General features: G+C 44.6%; 1 long non-coding RNA gene across 1 annotated transcript in view; it reads right to left on the reverse strand.

The window, feature by feature from the left end:
• Nucleotides 1-2,354: 2,354 nt before the first annotated feature.
• Nucleotides 2,355-24,153, reverse strand: part of LOC138297267 (uncharacterized) — a 60,944-nt gene continuing 39,145 nt past the window's right edge. The window contains exon 3 of the long non-coding RNA XR_011203986.1: nucleotides 2,355-2,460. This is a non-coding gene — a long non-coding RNA (uncharacterized lncRNA). The remainder of the gene's footprint in view (nucleotides 2,461-24,153) is intronic.

The following is a 24,153-nucleotide window of genomic DNA, read 5'->3' on the forward strand; positions in this document are numbered from 1 at the left end:
GCAGAATTCGACCTACAAATCCTACTCTCGACTTGTCAATGACTCCTTCTAGTGCACTTTAGAATTTGTCAAATCTCCATCGAAGGTTTCACACATACATCATAACTCGAACTCGACTTGTCAACCACGCCCGATTGACCTATTAAACCGCACAGATTACAACATAAACCATATTTACTATCATACTCCGGAGTCTTAGACCTCAACAGGTCCGTACACGACAGTCAACCACGTGGATAATTTTTGAGCAACAAGCGCTACATTCACATGAAGTATGCCAACTTCCCTACTCTCATACTGTGGAGTACGCCTACTCCTGCTAAACAGCACTTAATTTGGCCTAAATACACCCAACATTTTTCACAACCACCTGCAAGATGTATAAGCTTAAGTAAGCGCAAAGACCCTAACCACACATACTATGGCGCAGAGAACATTCCCAACTCATTTAGGCAGGCTCCGAGATCCCGGGAAAGCCATGGCAAACTTAGCAACCCATCATCTCTCCAAATTGCATTATCACAGAAAAACAAATTAAACAATGAAACTCCATCCTAGGGCCCCCAAGGGCCAAACCGTCGCTCTGCTACCAGAACTGTTAACGCGTCCTTCTATGTTAATTTATACACATCGGGACTCGTTTTAGGCCGATGAATCTTTGGACCCAGTGGTGAGACACTGTAAGACGAGATAACTGATCAATATATCAATCAATATATCAATAATATTGTCAACATATATCACCACAATATATTTCACTTTAGACATTAGTAAACCTTCGGCGCAACCATGACCTTTCAGTCATGAATAACCACACCTTACTGAAGTTTTGTGAATTTGATTTCCTATTGATTACAATCTAATAGCAAATGTATTAATCTCAAAACCAAGAAGCAAAAGAGCATAGTCACAATATGGTAATAATGCAAAGATCACAGTCATAAGATACTAATATGAAGATGAACAAATCTAGACGCCTAAAACCTCATATATGTTTAGTTCAGCATAGCACCACGTCAGTCACGTCAGTCAAAATGAAATGCCTCATCTAACCACAATTAGCATCAGCATGTTGGACTTCATGCAAAACAATTTAGAACATCAATTTGGAAAACATCTAACTAAGGTCTCTAATCAAAAATACACAGCAGTTGGTACCTAGAAAGAAAAGGCAATAAATGAATTTCAATAGCAACAACATAATTTACCCTTCTCGGAATAGGTCAGCATACAGGATCAGTCTTCGTCTTCAGGACATCAGTTAGATCGCCGTCAATCTATCTAATCGAATGGCAGGGGACACTTCCCTCATAAGGAAGAAAGTGTAATGGGGCAGTCTATGGGTGAGGATGGTTTTGTCTAAGTCTCAAATCACCAAATAGAGTGACAGCGTTTCTGGATGCAATCGATATCATTCCCTACCTAATGCTCTTAGGGGGTCATTCCAACCCTGGCGGTCATCGACCGCCAGGGTGGATGACCACGGAAGCACCGCCAACAGGCTGGCGGTGCTTCCCTGCCCATTCTGACCGCGGCGGTAAAGCTGCGGTCAGAAAAGGGGATCCAGCGGTTTCCCGCCGGATTTCCCCTGTCTGGGCTGAATCTCCATGGCAGCGCTGCAAGCAGCGCCGCCATGGAGATTCCGACCTCCTTCCCGCCACCCTGTTTCTGGCGGTTTTTACCGCCAGGAACAGGATGGCGAGAACGGGTGTCGTGGGGCCCCTGGGGGCCCCTGCACTGCCCATGCCACTTGCATGGGCAGTACATGGGCCCCCTAACAGGGCCCCAGCATGATTTTCACTGTCTGCATAGCAGACAGTGAAAATCGCGACGGGTGCAACTGCACCCGTCGCACCCCTGCAACACCGCCGGCTCCATTCGGAGCCGGCTTCTATGTTGCAGGGCCTTTCCCGCTGGGCCGGCGGGCGCTCCTTTGGCGGGCGCCCGCCGGCCCAGCGGGAAAGCCAGAATGGCCTCCGCGGTCTTTTGACCGTGGAGCGGCCAAATGGCGGTGACCGCATGGCGGGCGGCTACCGCCGCCCGCCGCGGTCAGAATGACCGCCTTAGTCTCTTGTGTCATGAGTTTTTATCCCTTTTTCGTAATACATTCCCCCAAAATTCTATTGGATAGTCACTACACCCCACTATCTCTAACCTATCAAATTATACATTAAGTAATGCATTTGTCATTCTACGATAAATTATATTCTTCTGATTGGTCTTCATAATTGACGTCTTTCGTAGGTGGCATATCCGGGGTTACTTCATTTTCTGGCACGTTCTTCGGGTCAAGAGTTCTCTTTTCCGTGGTTCAGTATCCTTGAAAGTGTCCCTATTTGTTGCAAAGCGTGCAATTTTATCCTAAAGCAACTAGCATGCGGATGAGAGAATAACAGTCAATGATACAATAAGCGAAGAAAAGAACAAATGATGGGTCATGGCCTTTTGCAAGTCAGCACACTGGAGAAACAGAAAAATATGCCTTAATATGACAGCTACACAGCTAGTTTTCGACTCACGCTAATTTAAGGCTTATGGATTCTAATAAAATGCAATTATCGTACGTATTAATATATTCAATTAGTCATAATTCAAGCAATTATTCCTTACAGTCGACATTAGTTTATGCATGTGAAAAAACTCTCCACGTTTAAAATACGTTTCAATGAATAATATTAGCGTTGTTAATATAAGCATTTCACATCTAAAATAGGTAATGTTTAAACTACGCTCTCTCAGTAGTTAGACCTAGTAGGTCTAAAGGAAACATGGTTTCCGCCGGACTGTTTGTGCCTCCAGACGACGGCCGCGCTCTGTCCTGCCTGGCAGTGCTGGCAGACCACTGGCAGTCTTGTGTATGCACCACCACCAAACTCATGATTTTGCGGTCCGCTCCACCAGCCTGTTAGCAGTTGAAGCGCCACCACCAACATTGCGGTCACAGGACCACCAAACTCATAATGAGGACATTAATTATTGATGTTTTCTTATGTAAGACTGTAATTAATCATTATAAATATAGTTACAAAAACCCTTACTACCATATCTATAGCATCTGTTGCATGAATCCTTAATTCTTTATTTAAGGATTTGTTGTCTCTACTTACTAATTGTACACTCTTGTTTCATCATCTGCATTCCCATTTTTAATTTTCTATAGATTCTTGATTCTTTAATCTTTCTTTGCTGCACCCAATTGTATTGGTAGTATTTTCTATCCCTTCAATTATGGCAAAACATTTTAAGTCAGGTTTTTTCGATAATAGCTTCACTTGCTCTTTCCGACTACTGTTATAGTGCATGCCAAAGGATGCAACATAACTCCACAATTTCTCTGCTCTTTCAAACACTCTCAAAACACGTGTGTCTTTCCAAAACTACATTCATTTGTGTTCCAAAATACTTATCCAGCATCAAAACAGACATAGCACACAAATCATTGGGTTAACCCTCTGCATTACACACAGCCATCTAATCTAAACTCTCAGAAATGTTCTATCCCTCCACTCCAAATTATGAAGAAGTGCAGCTTGTTTATTCGTGGCTGAAAACGTTTCCCCACTGAAGCAATAAGTAAGGAATTTAGCAGTGTCTTTCGTTGTTTCCATTGTAGTAAAGGATCTCTATTTCCAGAGAGGACTGGGAAGGTTGGACCATGCATGGCAGCAGCCATCCCAAACCCCACGAGTTGAAAAATAAGAAGTGATGCAACAGAAATCATACATCAAGTAGAAACTATCAGGTCGAAAATGTCCTTAACAAAACACAAGCACGATTTGACACTGTCTTTTAACATGTTTAAAAAACACACCACCATCTGTTGGTATGAATTTCCAAAATTCTCAAATTAAGTGCGAGTACCAATAACACTCTGGCCTGTTTAAGTAACAGTTGATAGTTCCATTAGTAAATCCCTCCACCACCCTGGTTTTGTAGGGCACAGTCACATACCACTTTGGTCCAGACTCCAGTGAAGGGGTGTGAAGTTGTAGTGTACCCTGTGGTTCTCCTGATGCAGCAATATATTTCTGCCAATTTACTAAATTGTGACCCAAAATAAAATGGCCATCGGTCACTACACATATGTGAAATGCTTAACCCCTTCGCTGCCAGGCCTTTTCCCCCTCCTGTGCCAGGCCTTTTTTTGCCTATTTGGGGCAGTTCGCGCTTAGGCCCTCATAACTTTTTGTCCACATAAGCTAACCAAGCCAAATTTGCGTCCTTTTTTTCCAACATCCTAGGGATTCTAGAGGTACCCAGACTTTGTGGGTTCCCTTGAAGGAGGCCAAGAAATTGGCCAAAATACAGTGAAAATTTCGTTTTTTTTTAAAAAAAATGGAAAAAGTGGCTGCAGAAGAAGGCTTGTGGATTTCCCCCTGAAAATGGCATCAACAAAGGGTTTGTAGTGCTAAACTCAGCAGCTTCCTAGCTTTCAGGAACAGGCAGACTTGAATCAGAAAACCCAATTTTTCAACACAATTTTTGCATTTTACTGGGGCATACCCCATTTTTGCAATTTTTTGTGCTTTCAGCCTCCTTCCAGTCAGTGACAGGAATGGGCATGAAACCAATGCTGTATCCCAGAAACCTAACCATTTCTGAAAAGTAGACAAAATTCTGAATTCAGCAAGGGGTCATTTGTGTAGATCCTACAAGGGTTTCCTACAGAAAATAACACCTGAAAAAGAAAAATATTGAAATTGAGGTGAAAAAAACATAAATTTTTCTCTACGTTTTACTCTGTAACTTTTCCCTGCAATGTCAGATTATGGAAAGCAATATACCGTTACGTCTGCTGGACTCCTCCGGTTGCGGGGATATATAGGGCTTGTAGGTTTATCAAGAACCCGAGGAACCCAGAGCCAATAAATGAGCTGCACCCTGCAGTGCGTTTTCATTCTATACCGGGTATACAGCAATTCATTTGCTGAAATATAAAGAGTAAAAAATTGCTATCAAGAAATCCTTTGCATTTCCAAAAAGGGCACAAGATAAGGTGCTGAGGAGCAGTGGTTATTTGCACATCTCTGAATTCCGGGGTGACCATACAAGCATGTGAATTATAGGGAATTTCTCAAATAGATGTCTTTTTTACACACTCTCCTATATTTGGAAGGAAAAAATTTAGAGAAAGACAAGGGGCAATAGCACTTGTTTTGCTAATCTATGTTCCCCCAAGTCTCCCGATAAAAATGATACCTCACTTGTGTGGGTAGGCCTAGCGCCCGCGACAGGAAACGCCCCAAAGCGCAACGTGGACACATCCTAAATTTTGGAAAAAAACAGAGGTGTTTTTTGCGAAGTGCCTACCTGTAGATTTTGGCCTCTAGCTCAGCCGGCACGTAGGGAAACCTACTAAACCTGTGCATTTCTGAAACCTAGAGACCTAGGGGAATCCAAGGAGGGGTGATTTGCGGGGCTCGGACCAGGTTCTGTTACCCAGAATCCTTTGCAAACCTCAAAATTTGGCTAAAAAAACACATGTTCCTCACATTTCTGTGGCAGAAAGTTCTGGAATCTGAGAGGAGCTAAAAATTTCCTTCCACCCAGCGTTCCCCCAAGTCTCCCGATAAAAATGATACCTCACTTGCGTGGGTAGGCCTAGCGCCGGCGACAGGAAACACCCCAAAGCGCAACGTGGACACATCCGAAATTTTGGAAAAAAACAGAGGTTTTTTTTTGCGAAGTGCCTACCTGTAGATTTTGGCCTCTAGCTCAGCCGGCATCTAGGGAAACCTACCAAACCTGTGCATTTCTGAAAATTAGAGACCTAGGGGAATCCAAGGAGGGGTGACTTGCGGGGCTCGGACCAGGTTCTGTTACCCAGAATCCTTTGCAAACCTCAAAATTTGGCTAAAAAAACAAGTTTTCCTCACATTTCGGTGACAGAAAGTTCTGGAATCTGAGAGGAGCCACAAATTTCCTTTCACCCAGCGTTCCCCCAAGTCTCCCGATAAAAATGATACCTCACTTGTGTGGGTGGGCCAGGTGCCTGCAACAGAATAAGGCCCAAAACCTGAAGGGATAGAAGGGATAGTTGGGGGAGCCACGCAAGCCACACCTCCCTGGACTCCTTGGGGTGCCTATTTTTAAAAAATGTCTGGGTTTTGTAGGTTTCCCTACATGACAGCCACACCCTGGACCAAAAACATAGGTGGGCCCTCCCCCCCCAAACACAGGCATTTTTTAAATATATCACTTTGATGTGTGCACATACGTCCGTGATGTGCCAAACACTAAAATTGTGAAAAGAAACACACTTAGGTTATGTGAAGAAGACCCCTCACCCACCAACCAAGTTGGTGGCATGCTTCATCATCGGGGTCCCACCCGAGGCACCTAGCATGTCACAGGTGTGCTGCGACGCCTGATTACAGCGGAGCAGGTTTTGTCTTTTTTTACAACACATACTGGTTGGATTTGGCACGAGGGTGAGTGATGGTTCAGTGGATCAAATTTTATTAACAAGAGATTTCACAAAAATGAAATGCACTGCTAATAACTGAAAGGCAAAAAAGTGAACCAATGACTCACAGCTCGTGAGCTGTAAAGCCGCGACAAGGCACCAACCGCTTTACAGGCCATTCACACACCTTTCATACATGACACGCACAAGACCATTCACACCGCCAGCCACGGGCCCAGCACATTACAACACTCACATCGACAGACCGCGCCACTCAAGGGCCCATCACTTACATACGCCCACATGTCTGATACAAGAATCACACCAGCTGATGGGAGTGTGGACTGCCGTTCAGCTGGCACCGCCAGCCAAGCGCCACCCCACGCACACCGCCAGCCAAGCGCCACCCCCAGCACACCGCCAGCCAAGCGCCACCCCACGCACACCGCCAGCCAAGCGCCACCCCACGCACACCGCAATCACTTTTTTTATTTATAAACAACAAAGAAACTACTAATTATAAAATAAGCACAAAACTACAAACACAAAAGCTCTAACTAAATACACAACGGATGCCAACCGTGAAACATATGAAAATATAAAACAGACAGCTTACGCTCAAGGTATTTCCCAGAATTTTTTTTGGGTATGGTAACTTCTGTAACAGCCGGGAACACACAGGCCAGGCTTTGAAGGGCATTCGGGGCAGTACATCCGGCTCTCCCTCCGGATTAATCTCCGGGCACATACTCTACATTTCTTTGTGGGCATGTCTTTTTTGGGAGTGGGAGGAATGTGATCTGGAAAGTGCCGATCTTTCAATCTAGCCACATCCTCCACCACTTCTACTCTAGGAACTCTTGCCGGTTCCACCACAATAAGGCTTTCTATCACCGACTCCTGAAATTTAACAAATGTCATCCTTGACTCGGGTGAACAATCCTTGTATACAATAAAGGCATTAAAAGTTGCCAAATGAAATAAATGTAGGGCCAACTTTTTATACCACACATATGACTTACGAAGAGCAGTGTAAGGTTCTAACCTCTGATCTACTCTATCAACACCACCCATGTGCCTATTGTAGTCCAAAATGCACGCAGGTTTGCGCACTTCCGCAACCTGACCCCAAACAGCCACAGGGGAAGTACTCTCATCATGGATGGTCGATAGCATGTACACATCCCTCCTGTCTGAAAATTTCAGAGCTAGCAGCTCATTATTCCGCAAGGCACTGCACTGTCCCCTCTCAAGTTTTTTACAGACAAGCTCCCTTGGATACCCTTTCCGGTTAGAACGGATTGTGCCACAAGCAACAGTGTCCACCCTAAACAACTCCTTGAACAACTGCACTCCAGTGTAGAAATTATCTACGTACAAATGGTGACCTTTGTTAAACAGCCGTCTAGCAAGTTCCCACACAATTTTTTCGCTAACTCCAAAAGTGGCCGGACAACCAGGAGGGTCAATACTGGAATCCCTACCAGTGTAGACCCGGAATTATACACATATCCTGTACTGCTTTCTGACAGCAGATACAATTTAATCCCATACCGTGTCCTCTTAATAGGAATTTACTGCTTAAAAACTAAACGCCCCTTGAAAAGGACCAAAGACTCGTCCACACTCATCTCTTTGCCTGGGACATAGACCTCTGAAAACCGATCCACAAAATGATCAAGGACAGGCCTAATCTTAAAAAGGCGGTCACAATCAGGGTGATCTTGTGGCAAGGCTAAAGCATTGTCTACAAAATGCAGCATACGAAGAAGAAGCAAATACCGATTACGTGTCATAGTTGCTGGAAATATAGCAGTTGCCATCAAGGGACTAGTAGACCAATAAGAAGCCAGTGACGGCTTCCTGATCAACCCCATCAAAAAAGACAAACCTAAAAACCTTTTCATCTCTTCCAGATATGTGGGAACCCAATGAGTAGCTCTAGACTGAGGCTTAAGTCTGGCAGCGTTGTCCCGCAAATATTGCTCTGCATACACATTTGTCTGCTCCACAATCTCTTCCAAAAATACATCGTCCATAAACAAGTGAAAGAAATGGACAGGCAGAAAGTTTTCCGTATTAACTCTACACCCTGGGAGACCAGTAAATGCAGGTAACTGTGGCTGCTCCATGTTTGGGGCAATCCAGGTGTCAGGTCTTCCAATGGGAAACCCTGCAGCCCCAGGCTGCTGCACTCTTGGCACATCAATGTCCTCCTCTAACACAGGCCCTTCATCTGCACTGAGAGTAGCTTCCTCATCAGAAGAATACTCTTGGACAGAAAACTCACTTCCAGAATCTCCTGCTTCCTCCTCTGCCTCAGATGCAGAGTCAGTGTCGTAATCATGGTCTGAAGACGACTCAAAGAGCATGCGAACAACCTGCTGAGCGGTCACTTTGTGGCTAGCCATGATCCTAACAACAAATGGATTGCCAACAACAACTAGCACTAAAATAAGTAATAAGCAAAGTGTAGCTTTATCACAAAGAGTTATGTACTACAAAAAACTATACCACACAGTTGCCTGAAATAGCTACTCACCAAGCAACTACTCTGCAATCACCAATGATATCCCACTAAAAAGAAAAAAGAAAAAAGCAATTTAGACATATGACAACACAAACACCACTGTGCTCAAATCTAAGGACAATGTCAAACACACAATACTGCATTTAGTACACCACCTACAAACATGTCAACAATACTCCTTTGGAGTAAATTGCGTTCACTTACCTAAAACATGCAACTATGCAAACCACAGGACAACTACTGCCAAAACTGCAAAGATCCACAGCAAAGGAAGCAAAAGCGTTGAACTAGAAGAAAAAGAAGAAATAAATTGTTATAATCACAAATACAAATACTTTGCCAGTTGACAAACACCCCACCACCAAGAACTTAGAAGTTGTCCCTGGTACCTAAGTGGATCCTGCCCCCCTCGGGGTAGATGGGTGTAAAAGAATTGGCCAATCTGACCCCAAGGGGGGCAGAAATGGGCAACACCTCTGTGCCCCCTTTCAGGGGGCGACCCTTCCCCAAGGGGGCACCCCCAGCACAACACAAAACAAAAAAATCCCTGCCGTATTGGTGGTCTCTGCCCTCCTTGGGGGCAGATGGCCCTACAAAATTACGGGCAGAGATGGGCAATACAAATTTTCCCCACCTTAGGGGGGCGACCGTTGCCCAAGGGGTGCCCCCAAACACACACCAAACACAATCCCTGGCACCTAGTGTGCTTCCACCCCCCCCCCCCCCCGGGCCAGATCGTCCAAAAAATGGCTGGTCTGCCATCGGGGGGGGCGAAACAGAAAAAAAAAGCGACCCTTGCCACAGGAGTTGCCCCCAAAATAAACAATAAAAACAAAATCCCTGGTGTCTAGTGGTTTTCGCCCCCCCACCCCCCCCGGGGGCAGATCAGCCCAAAAATCGGCTGATCTGCCTCCGGGGGGGGGGCAAAATACAAATAAAAATTGCCCCTGGGGGGGGCGACCCTTGCCCAAGGGGTCGCCCCCAAAAACACACATAAACAAAGATATCCCTGGTGTCTAGTGGTTTTCGCCCCCCCCTGGGGGCAGATCCGCCGAAAAATCAGCAGATCTGCCCCCAGGGGGGGCGAAATACAAATAAAAATTGCCCCCGGGGGAGGGCGACCCTTGCCCAAGGGGTCGCCCCCAAAAACACACATAAAAAAAGATCTCCCAGGTGTCTAGTGGTTTTCGCCCCCCCCTGGGGGCAGATCCGCCGAAAAAACGGCCGATCTGCCCCCAGGGGGGGGGGGGGCGAAATACAAATAAAAATTGCCCCCGGGAGGGGGGCGACCCTTGCCCAAGGGGTCGCCCCCAAATTTAGGCACAAAGAAAATCCCTGGTGGCTAGTGGAGATTCCTGCTCCACGATCGCGGGCCCTTCAGCAGGAATCCTGAGAAAACAGACACAGGGGGAAAGGAAAAACCTTTCCTTTCCCCCCATGTCTGTTTTCTCAACCCCCCCATCACTGATAATACCACTTGATTTCTGCATATCTGAAGAGTTCTCAGGACTGCATTGATTCCACATTCCAATTGGAATCTTCACTCATGATGCTTTTTGAAAATCCACCAGTGTCAGCTTTGCAGCCACTGAGCAAACCTTCTTGTACTACCTGAGGAAGGCGGAAGCTGAAACGTTGTAGTAGACATATATTTTTGTTCTTTAGTGAGATCATCTGTTTGAGTCACTTCTTTCTTGGATATTACATTTTCTTGTGGCTCTTTGTATCCTTTGGGATCCAGATTTTTGCCCTGGCTGGCTGTTGTTTTCTTGTGAACCTGCATCTTCCAGTATATATATATATATATATATATATATATATATATATATATATATATACATATATACATATATACATATGTGTTACTTGGTGGTGGTCACCACTATGTAGTTATAGTTAGGACAATGTTTCAATAGAAAAAGCGCTTTTTACCTATATATTTGGTTCTGTTTGACCAAAACAAATGCACCCGGTGAATCTTGTTGCACATCAAAAGTTTTGGGGTGATTCGTCAAGCGGGAGCCGAGAAAAAGGGGGTATCAAAAAAGTTGTGTTTCCCCTGGTAATTACCATGGGATCTTTAGACATGACTACAGCCCGAACTTCTGGACAGAATTACACCAAATTTAGCAGAAAGCTAGCTTTCGGTACACAGATTGTGCTTTTGCTTATCTGGCGTAAATCCGTTCAGTGGTTTTCGAGACATTTAGAGAAATCCAAAATGGTATATCTCTGGCCACGGCAACTTTGAGAATATTTCACGAATGTGCGTGCGAAAAGAAGCACTGTAATTGGCTGCCGCAACCTGACTAGACAGTTGCAGCTGCCATTTTATTTCATGGGACACGGTCCCCTGGGGAGAAATCCTATTTGAAAGTGGCAAAAGGGGTCAGGGTGAAGGTACCCTGACCATAGGGGTGTAATATAGGTTAATTTGCATCACCATGCATGATATTCATGAAAATTCACAAATGTTTGCGAATTATTCACAAAATATTTGCAAATGTGAAAATCCTTGAAAGAAAAACACAGACTGATTGGTACACTAATTCATTCACTCATACACGCACTCAGAGACTCATGCGCGCACTCACACACCCACTCAGACACTCGTGCACTCACTCAGACCCACTCATGGACTCACACACCCACTTTCAGACCCACTCAGACACTCACGCACCCACTGACAGGTACACTGAGAGAGACAGGCCCTGTGGCCAACTTGTGCTGTGCATGACCAAAGGTTTTGGGTAGTTGGCTGTAGGCCAGGCTTTGTGACCAACCTTCAGCCATGCACTGTGGGGGTTGGAATAATGTATAGTAGTTAAAATTACTTTACAATAAAAAAAATAGAAATTTCATGAAAAAACCAAAGGTTACAGGGACGTAATAGTTAATTACTCATACAAAGCCATAGAAATTCAGCAGTTATAGTTAAAGTTCTTTCAAGTAACTATAACTCACATCATAAGGTAACCATAACTCATGCCTTTACCATGCACAGCTAATTACTCCTCATATTATATCATTGATGTGATATTGTATGTCATCTTTGATATTATCACTGCAACATCTGCAATACAATTATTGATAAGAAAACTGTGCATGGCAAAGGCACAAGTTATAGTTACCGTAGGGCTATAATGTCCCTGTAACCACTGTTTTTTTCAGTGCATATATATATATATATATATATATATATATATATATATATATATATATAGTGAGAGAGAGAGCGAAGAACTGCTGCTCGCGTTAGGAAGAAGTAGTTTGCATTTGTCCTGATTGAACTGTTTTCGTGCTTCTCACAGTACGATTTATTGAGAATGGGATTTTCACTACATGACATGGTGCCATGGCATAATCTCAGTAATTACGCGTACATTTGTTATATAAAATTACAAAAATTATGGCGTAATTAAAATTTTGCCACTGCCTAGTGAAGATCAAGCAGTGTGTCTAACACCATGTGTATGTATCAGGTTCTGTGAACACAGGCCCCAGCCCACAGCCAGTTCCTTCTCCATACCTTATGCCATACTCTATGCAATATCTGTGCTCAGCTTTTGACTTTGCAAATGAGGACAACCAGCTATGCATTTCAAAAGGTTGTGCATAGATGTTAGATGTGAACGTCTGCGGTTGGGTCTTTGACCTGGCTACTGGTCATGCCCTGTGACCCTCCCTGTTTCAGATTGTTGAAGGCTATGAGTAGGCAAGTTTGTATTTTTGTACAGGCCTAATGTGCACACTGCCTAGTCAGATAAATACGGTTTTGTGTTTTCTGGGTTAAACCGGATCCAAAAACAGCCTACTTTATTTTTCTTTTGTATGTGTTTTTTTAAAGAGACTAAGGGCCTCATTACATGTTTGGTGGTCCCGTGACCGCCATGTTGGCGGTGGTGGTCAGACCGCTAACAGTCTGGTGGTCATGTAAACAGAAGACCGCCAGCGGTCCACCAACACCGCCAGGCAGCACAGACTGCCACGGTCACAAGGAAGCACAAACAGTTCCACCACACACATTACGAGGATACACATTGCCAATGCGACCATGGCGGTCCAACCACCATGTACAAGCTGGTGGAAATGGACAGCATAAAGGCAAACACTCACCTGCAGGCATCTTCACATGTCCGGGGCCACCATGGAGCCATTCCCAAAAATCATGCCACTGCTGCTGCTCGTCAAAAGACAACAAAAGCATTGCTGACGTGGATGCCATCACCCTACCTGTATAATAAATATACAGACACCTACCTGTATAACAAACCTTTAAAATCAGTTTGTTGTGCAGGCAAACACATTATGCAGGGGTATGCAATGGGCAGCAGGCGCACGTCTCATACAACATGCATTCATTGACATACATCGACACAGACACGTACATACACACAATACGCACTTTGGCCAGCACACTCACTTTACACTGCAACACTACACAAATACACATGGCCACACAGATCAAGAACAGGAACACTGAAGGCTACACAACATTGTCACGCACAGCAACAACAACACACCTACAACACATCTACAAATGCAGCGCACACACTCACATTCCACACCGGCCAGGGACTGTCCACACATACAATACACATATCTATTGATGTGGCATGGAACACATACAACACGACCCGTAAACAGCCCAGCAATGAGCACCACATAACACACATCACAGCACATTGGAAGCACAATGGCATGCATAAAAAAGACAAATACACCAAGAGCAACATAGCAACTATACCTACACAATTTGGATGAGGCCATCTGGGTCACACAGGGAAGGAGACTGTATTGGGACATATAACACTTTCAATAGGGCCCTCAAACAGCATCTCCACAGGAAATGGCCCTACATGGGTCTCAGGTACAAACAATAGAAAAACTAAGGGGCAGATTTATAAAAAGTGATACTGTACCTAGTGCAGCGCCACTTTTCTAGCACCCCCCTAATCCACCATGGTATCTCCGCATTTAACATACGGAACACCATGGCGGTAGTTAGGGTGACTATGCTAGTCCAGCGCTTTGCAGGATTAGCATCAATAATTATGACGCTAATCCTGCAAAGCACCCAGAAGCCCATTTTAATTAATGGGAGCCTCTTTTTCATGCCTACACTTAGCAGACGTTAAAAAATGCTGATACAAATGGGGCCTTTGTCCCCCCATGTTACACCCCTCCTAGTGCCGGAACGCCACCCTTGCATACATTATGGCTGGCACAGACATAATGTGGTGCAAGGGGTTACAAAGTTGTGCAATGCAAGCATTGCTCCATTTTGTAAATATAGTATGGCATTTTTCCCCTTCCAACTCCACATTAGTATAAAACAATTACGCTAATGTGGCGTTGGTATGGCGAAAGGCCAGCATAAATCTGGCCCCAATTGTCATGCACATCTAAACAATGGGGAAGGGAAAGTTAACAAAGCACATACAATCCCTACTGCATGGGACATACTTCTACAGGAACCATCTGCAAGGGACATACACCTAAATGGACTCATGCCCAGGCAAATGCAAACAAAGCTAGCACAATTCAACACACTCCATGTCTGCACATACAAAACCAAGATGATACATATCACATGTATACATAAGCCAGATCAGGAGGAAAAGTCTAACACCATACATGCTCACATTGGACATTACAATAAGAAATACATACATACCAAACAGTACACAATGCCATGACACCACCATTGCATTTACACACACATACCTATACACACAACATATACTCTTCTTCTGGGGGACACCAGCACTGCACACAAACTCACATACTGCTAACAGCATCTACTGGAGCATTAAGCAGGCTCAAACACACACAACTGCAGGCCCACAACCAAAGTCACTCAGGGACAACAGAAAGCTGGAAAAGGAATTGCAGGACAAAGGTGTACCCAAAACAGAACAACTGTTGGGTCTATTAACTGGAACAACTATGATTGTCCAAAGGCCATTGGGCAGTCCATGAAAATTGCGAATAATGGCACACTCATGTGCCCAAAGCCCGAACTTGAATCCTGACTACCATGTAACCTCCGCAGTAATGGGAATCAAGGGGGCATGCAGGCAACTCGGGGATTTTCTGGGGGGATCAGATTTGGGAGGGGGTTTGGGCTGGGGAAGGGTAATCTTCTTGGGAGGGGTGGGCATTTTTATGGGGGGTGGGCTTCTTTCGGGGGGAGAGGAATGGCTACTTGCATGGAGCAGGTGAGACCTTGGTGGTGGAAAGGACAGACTGGGAGCTGGTTCAGGCCCTTCTGGATCTGGGATGAGAGACAGGGCAAAGGGTGAGGTAAAAAAAAAAAGGTTATGGGGGATACGCAGGGACAGTCATCAGAAGGAGGCGGGATTTGGAGGTTGAGGGAGTAGTTGTAGACTATGTAAGTGAGGATGCCTTGGGTGCGTGCCTATGGGAGGCATGCTTGTGTGTGATGTGTGTCTGTTGGGTGGGTGAGTGAGGGTATTTATGTGTCTTGGGCTTAGGGGGTGGAGGAGCTAGGGATGCCATGGTGGGTGGATGGGTGTCTGTTGGGGGGATGACAGCAGGTATGGTGGATGTGGCAGATGTAGGTGTGTCTGTAGTTGTGGTGACTGTGGGTGTGGTGCTTTGGTAGATGGCTGAGGTTCTGCTGGGGTGGTATGTCTGGGTAGGATGGGTGTGGTAGCTGTGTCAGTGGCATTTGCATTGGTGTCCGTAGGTAGGCTTGATGTTGTGTGTGTGATGCTGGGGGTGGTTGGGGCATCAGGGGCAGTTGTGAATGTTGCTGTGTCTGTGGGTGGATGTTGTTTGTGTGAATGCTGGTTTGTCTTGTGGAGCTTGCGATTGTGTGTGCTATGTTTGTCTGTTAAGGTGGTGCATGAGGATCTGATTGTGTGCTTTGGGTAGGTAGGGGAAGGGGGATTTGGATTGAGAAGAGAGAGGTGGAGGGGGGCAGTAGCTTCGGGGTGACTGGCTGCCATCAGTCTGGAGGCTAAAACCTGAAAAGATCTCTGTAGGTTGGACATTGCTCCATGAATGCCTTCCAGGAATGCATTTGTCTGTTGTAGCTGACTTGCCAATCCCTGGATGGCATTCACAATGGCAATCTGACCACCAGAGATCATTCTCAGGAGGTCAATAGCCTCCTCACTGAGGGCAGCAGGGGTAAGAGGGGCCCAGTTAGAGGTGCCTGCAGTAAAGGAGACGCCCACCCTCTTGGGTGAGCGGGCACAGCCAACTAGGTATGGAGCAACAGGGAGGGTGGTAATAGAATGGGGAGTTCAGACAATGATGGTACTGGAGGGGTCTCCAAGGGGTCCACCACCACTATGGAGTTGCCACTTAAGAAGGATTCCGATGATGAGGATGTAGATCCCGACCCACTGGGTCCCTCTATGTCGGTGGAATCTTGACCCGAGGTCCCACGACCAGATGCTTCCCCACTCAGCTATGCCCTGTCTCCTTTGCCTGCCTGTGCTGATGCTGCAACATTATTGAGAAATAGGGCCATAATATATACATGAAAACTCTTCAATCACAACTCTGAAACAATACCATCAAGTCAAGTAGGCTACATCAAAAGCTTTCACCAAAGTGTTATGTTATGTTATATGTTATGTTATATTATTTATAGAGCGCATGGCTACCGACCGGCTTCCCAGCGATAGAGGACTGTGGACCAGTAAAGTTTTTGAAGATTTCCGAAATTTAAGTTCATTGGTAGTCATACGAAGGCCAATGGGAAGAGAGTTCCAAAGTTTGGCCCCCTGGTAAGCAAGAGTTGCATCTCCCCATCTGGATTTCTTAATTCTGGGGAGGTTATCAAGGAACCCTGAGGCTGACCTCAACTCTCTCTTAGGTTTGTAAGGAGAAGAGATAGTTCTTAGAATATGGGGACCCCTGTTATGGAGGGATCTGTGTATATTGCATAAAACCTTAAACCTAATATGATGGTCTATGGGGAGCCAGTGAAGTAGATTCAGTCCTGCCTTTACAGAATTCCTTCTGGGTATTCCTAACAAAACACGTGCTGCCGCATTTTGAACTCTTTTTAGTTTATTCTTAGCATATAAAGGAGATCCGGCAAAGAGACTATTTCCATAGTCTAATCTGGAAATAATAAGAGCTTGGAGATTAAGCCTTTTGGCTACCGGCGGAAGAATATGCAAAACCTTTCTAAGAATTCTTAAGAGGCCAAAGCAGATACCGGATATATACTTGGTGTGTTGTTCCATCGAGAGAGATGGATCAAGCCATATCCCTAAGCTTTTGATATTCTCACTAGGGGCCGGTATCACTCCTCTGGAACCATCAATCTACAAAGTCTGAGGAGGGCCAGACTTATATCCCAGGATCAGCAACTCAGTTTTATCATCATTTAAGCGCATTCTGCTATTCGTCATCCATCCTGCAACCGCTTGCAGGCAGGAGGATAGCGAGGCCGTGTTTTCCCTAGAGTTGGAGTTGAGCGAAAGCACCAGTTGCGTGTCATCAGCATATGTGACAAGTGAGAATCCCCATGATTCCACCAACTCAGCCAGGGGAACCATGTATATATTAAAAAGCGTGGGGCTGAGTGATGAGCCTTGCGGTACCCAGCAGATGTTATGGAATTTGGCTGAGAGGTGGGATCTATCTAAGACCTGAAAGGATCTGTCTTTCAAAAAAGATCTCAGCCAGGCCAGCGGCAATCCTTCTACACCCAAATTTCTCATCCTCTGAGCCATCACCTCAGGATCCACTGTGTCGAAAGCTGCGCTCAGATCTAATAGTATGATTGCTGTAAACTTTCCTTGATCCATGCTCTTCCTGGCTTCTTCCAGGACAGCAATGAGCGCAGTTTCCGTGCTGTGCTGTGGCCTGAAACCTGTCTGGGTGGGGTGAAGACAATTGTTTGAATCCAGAAAGGAGGATGGTTGCTTGTTGATATGTTTGACTAGAATTTTTGTGGGACTAGGTAGAAGGGAAATAGGTCTGTAGTTCTTCAATTCTGTAGGATCTAAATTAGGTTTCTTAAGTAGGGGCTTCACTATGGCATGTTTCCATAATCCGGGGACTTCACCCATAGATATGGAATTATTCAGCATATTAGTTATTTCAGGAACGATCACCCTGGCACCTTGTGCAAGTATTTGCGGAGGGGCAGGATCTACAGGGGAGCCGGACTTGAGATTAGTTAAGTATGAGGATACTTCCTCTGGAGAAATAGGGGTAAAATAAGTGAGAGAGGCCCCGTCCTTTATAAAAGGAGAGGCCTGATCTTCTAGCCTAGAGGGAGATTTTGGAAAAGTTGGAATAAATATCCAGGATCTTTTGATGGAAGAATCCTGCTAGTTTGTTACTGTGTTCTACTGAGGCTTTAATGGGATTCTCCTCACCAGGTACTTGAATAATCTTTTTTAATATCTGTTATACTACTTTAGGAGATCCAGCCGATCCCTCAATCCTTTCTGCGTAGTCGGTCCTCTGTGCTAGTTTTATCTCCCAGTGGTAGGCTCTAATCTCCTTTCTATAGGCCTCCCTATCTGCTGATTCATATGATTTCCTCCATATTCTTTCTAACCTCTTACAGTTCTTTTTAAGTTGGTGGAGGTCCGAGGAAAATCAAGGGAAACTGGTGTTCTTACGTGACCCTGTTTTAGTCCGGCAAGGAAGAGTGCAGTCCAGACTATCTGTGATCCAGTCATTGAATTTCTCTGGCTCACAGTTAGTCCCACCAAGGGAGTTAGGTTTCCGGATCTCAAGTACCATATTCCACTCTTCAGCAGAGAGCTTGTGCCAGCTCCTGCCCTTTGCTTAACAGGCTGTATGTGGGAGCTTCTCAGTTTCATAGTGAGGTGCAAAGGAACGGAAAAATGGTCTGTCCAAGGTAAGGGAAAAGGGGGTTTCGGTATAAGTGCTGTCAAATTGCTGAACACTAAATCGATTGTATGCCCCCTTTCATGAGTGGGGCCCTTCACTAATTGTTCTAGCCCGAGGCTTCCAATTCACCTAGGAGTTTTTTTGTGGCGGGTAGGTCTAAATTCTCGCCGTGGATATTAAAATCCCCCAATATAGTGAAATTAGGTCTCTTGCAGATTAGGTCCGCCATGAGGTCAGGGAAGGAGTTGAGAAAATTTTCATATGACCCTGGAGGGCGATACAATAGTACTCCTGAGAAAGTAAATAGTGGGTCTAGAGCCAGGGAGAATGCCATACCTTCTCCTTCTAATACCTGGAGAGGTTGAGAAGTCATCTTAAAAGTGTCTTTGTAGATTATAGTGATACTCCCCCCATCTAGAGGTAGTTCTACCTACTCTAGCTATTGAGTAACCTTGGCGTAGGGCTAGCCGGATGTCCGGACCTGAAGCTTCATGAAGCAAGGTTTCAGTGAGAAACAGTGCTGAAGGCAATGTCTCATTTAAAAAGAGATTAATGTCCATTTTATGATGTGAAATGGACCGGCAATTAATAAGGAAGAAAGAAAAATGCATATTCAAGACTGGATGTAACTGTGCCTCGGCCAGGTGTGGGGTCAAGTGACAGGTAGGACATTTCCAGCTGCTGTCACCTGGGTCCAGGCATCCCTGACAATTTTTATGGACACTTCCTCTGAGGGAAAGCAGATGGTCTGCAGAATATGTAGGAGCCACAGAGATCGGCTCTGGGGCAGGATTTTGTCAGGGGGGCTGGGCCTACAGCCCGGTCGGGCGCGGACAGGCACAGAGGGGCTTGCCTTTGGCATGCCTTCGGCACATTCATGTGCCACAAGATATACATGCATGCCACCTGGCCTTACCAAAGGTACCCACAGACTAATCAGGATCCCAGACATCTACAATTGCATGGCTGAAGTCTTGCTACCACAATAACCATACAACTAGGTAACCTCTCCATCCTCACAGTTGTGCCACATGCAGCAGACCTCAGTTAACTTGTAGCCAACAATACTATCCCCTTGTAAAGTATCTTCCCATATTTCAAACACTAGTTTATGCACACTTCTATTTTGACCCTACATGATGTACCAACAGTTTGAGATGGTGCCACTGAAATCCAGCTATCTCAGATACAAAAGTGAAACATCCCAGAGTAGTTGACATGGAAATATCCATGTCACAATGGACACGTTTCAACAATGAACAGATCAAAAAGTGACACATGTCCCAGTAGAGTCAAGGAGGTACTATCCATTTTACTTAGATAGACCTCACATGCAACATTGAACAGAACAACGTTGATGTCAGGTACAATATGTCAGGGAGAGATGTCTCCAGAATACACACAACAATGAATCAGCCACGGGACAGTCACCACTAATGCCATTACAATGACATCATCTGAGTGTGTCTGTGGTACACAACTGTACCTTGCAGGTTGGAGGGACACAGAACTTGCAAGGGATAATAGAAAGACCCCAACCTGTTGTCCAATGAGTAGCAACATCACTGGTCACATCTTAGACATGCCAACCCTGGTATCTGTCTGTGGATGAATGCCTAAACACAAACACATATGATGTCAACATCACTGCAAGTCACTCCATGATGCAAGATAACAGTCAGGGAACAATTCTCAATTATTAAACATGTGCAGTGCACTTTTACACAAGATGACACCTTAATGGCATAGATATAAACAGAGTGGTTCCACAATCTGAGCCTACCTGTCATGTCCGTCATTGTTCCTGCACTCCTGAGTTTCAAATGACATACTATGATGCATGGAAGTATCTGCCTGACAATTAACAAGGGCACAACATGAAATGGAACAGCATTGTAAATGTGCTATTCCACTAACAGTTTTCCATGCACATATATGTGAGGAAATACAGGCATCATCTCATCAACATGGGTAGAACATGCATAAAATTGCAGAAATTGCAGAATAAGTATGTTTCCTAAAGAGAAAGGGACACATGCTGACATATAGGAACGAGGAATGTTGGCTACAGTCATGGGACATAATTCTACTCAATGGACATTCCCCACTTACCAAGGGAAAGAATTTTGCTACATCTGCAAACCATTATCCATGTAAGCTATGTCACATCTAGGCTGGGCTTAAAGACATCACAGACTACAGTACGGTACCAGCACACTTCATAAACTGAAGATAACTTGCTTCTGGGTGGCAGATGTCTACATACACAGATGCCCAGACACAGTGATCCATAACCCACTTACCTTTTGCTTGACTTTCAGCAGGTTCTGTGGGTCCGAAATTACACCCACTGCAACAACAAAAAGTACATGAAGACTCTCTGTACCTAGGTAAACAGCCATTTTTGATCCCTGCAGAGAAAGTTGTTTGAGGACCCCCCCCCCCAGGTTTGTACCAGATCCCAGGTTCAGAAGGCAGGTTACACCTGTCTGAAACACATGAAATGTCAACACAAACAATTTCCCATCTACTGTGTGATGTATGGCTCATCCCTAATTGTCAGGGGGAGCAGTCAATAACCCACTCAATCACTTGACAGTGGGACAGGCAGGATATTGCTGTGTACTCACCCCTTGTGGCTGCTGTGCTACCCTCAAATGCCCATCCAGCTCTGGGTAGGCCACTGCCAAAATGCGGGCCATTAGGGGGACATCGTCTGATGGGCACCCCACCCACGTTGGGAGGAAAGCACCAGCTGGGCCTCTGCAATCTTCCAGGCCCCGCATCTCAGGTCTTCCCACCTCTTTCTACAATGGGCACTCCGCCAGCTGTGGACCCCCAGGGTCTGCACCTTCTTGGTGATGTTGATGGCGTTCCCAATCTCTTTCTTCTGATAGGCGTAGACTTGCATGAATGCAAAAGACAAGTCAAGAAATTATGTCCACAAGTCCCATCCATAATGGCAGAGTCACATACGTGTCAGTACACACAGCTATGAACATTCTTTTTTTGCCCAAACTGCCCAAGTGTGCCACATACCAGCCACTGACTCCAGAGTCATGACTACAAACACTTCCCAATCAGCTGACCAACCCACCACCCTGCTCAGGACCCCACTGACTAAGTAGACCAACTGACATCTTGTGGGATATACTCTAGCAATATTACTGAGAGCTGAGGAACTATGCAACACATCACACCTCTGTGGCTTCTGAATGGTACAGCTCTTAGGCATGAATGCATTAATACACTCTGTGAGAATGATTCCCTACATTCAGTTCCTACAAGCTAAAACCAGAATACAAACTCAAACATAACACAAGGGTAATGATGAAGGGACTGACGTGGTGTCCATAGAAGGTGTCTAACCTGTCCATGTGTGGACATGTGTACTGACAAATGCATACTCATGCCACCTCAGGGGGTGGTGTTCTATATCATGTACCTATGCCACAAAACATGCTTCTAGACATATGTGTCGATCTTACAGAGATGGCATCAAACAAACAAATCTGACCAAAACAGAGAGAGGGACAGGGAGTTTGACTGGTCTGATGTACACTGTCCCTAATAGTTATATTGAAAAAATAAAGTACACTGTTCCAAAAGAAAAAGAAAAACACCAGTCTCTCAGGCACTTCCAAATATAGAAGCAAAAGCCCTCACACATCTGTACGATGTCATGCTTCATCATTGGACTTGCTCCACGTCAGACCGGCGCTGCAATGTCTGACGGGCCCCTCAAAGGGGCTCTTTGTCGGACATCTTTTGTGATAATCTGTGCCAAAATATGAAAAAATAGGAGTAAATGTAGACCTATAGGTTACAGAGAAAGAGAGCTGCAGAGAAAAAAATATATATAATAAAATTGGCTCGCCCACCTACTCGAAAAACAAATTTTATTGAGCGAGAAAGGAGCCGGTCAAGATTAAAAAAACCTGCAGAGTGAAAGGGAAATAATGATCTCACACTCTATGAAAAGAGAAGAAAAAGAAATGTTCTTTAACTGCTACAATAAGTCAACATGTTTCGCGCCTTAAAAAGAGCGAACGGATCACTTGGTGCTTCATCGGGGCTGTATACAATAACCTTCTCCTAAGCTTACAGTGCAAATTACACTCAATTCATCTACACTGAATATGCAAACGGAAAAAACAAAAATTGAGTGAAAGTTACTCATATCAGTTCTATGTCAAATAGATAAAAACTGAGAGGGACCTGTGAAAACACAAGACAGAGATGCCAAACAGTTGCACGTTCCATCTATATAATACACAATTTATATAGTCGTATGAACGTGACGTGGCACTCAGTGCTGATGTGTTGCCATGCTTAGTGATAAAAATCAAATCAAATTGATAATGCTTACCATCCTTGACTGAGGACAGGGATCCATGGGGAATAGCAAGCCTGTAGATTATCATTGTTTCTACAGAGGTATAGTAAAAGAAGAAATTCTGTAAAGCAATAAACACTCAGAACAAAAAGTGTTATAATATCTTTGTAAATACTGTTCAAAATGTAGGGTAAAAGATGTTAAAATTTGGCATATATTGGATGGTTCAAGTATAATGTAGAACAATCAGGACAATGAAAGGACCAATTAGGTATAAAGTAGCAAGTCAAAACATGGTACTAGTTAGGCACATTCATGACTGCAATCATATCAGAGTATGTTATGTACCAGAAAAGACCATAACTTCAAATAAACGAAACCGACACATCGGAATCAGGGCAATACCGCAGTGAAAAGTCACTCCCAGGGCCAATGGTGCAGTCAAATTAGTGTGGATATGATAATAACTCACATGTCCCATATTAAAAAGGAAAATCGTCCTTTCAAGGCGTAGGTATTTTAAGGACCACAAACTGTTAAAACACGGGCTAAATAAAGAAGAAACAATAAATTAAGATGCTCACCTAGAGTGGACGTACTCACATTGTCAACGACAGTCCATTGCCGGAAACCTACACCGGGGCCGTGTTCCCAAAAAGCAGGAAATGAACGCAGCTCCTGGGCCAAGTAGAATGGTCGGGGCACGGACAGCCAATCAGGATAAGAATTAATTAGTGTCCGTGCCCGCCCTTCATCGTTTGGTTCCAGAAATAGGAAAAGGAGAACATACTTCACTTGTGGACTGTGAAAGTATGAAAAGAGAAAATGTACTCATTTGTTATATAAATCCCAGATGAAAACAGCCTACTTAGTGAGTCACGGCACATCTATAGATAAAAACGGTTGCAACACAAGATGTAAAAACATCTGCAATAGTCAATACAAAATATTTGTCAAAAGATAAAAGGTGATTATGTTATATTAGCTCACATCAATGTGTCAAAAGGAGCATAATGGAATTTATGA

The sequence above is a fragment of the Pleurodeles waltl genome, chromosome 5, assembly GCF_031143425.1.
Source record: "Pleurodeles waltl isolate 20211129_DDA chromosome 5, aPleWal1.hap1.20221129, whole genome shotgun sequence".
Classification (NCBI taxonomy): Eukaryota; Metazoa; Chordata; class Amphibia; order Caudata; family Salamandridae; genus Pleurodeles; species Pleurodeles waltl.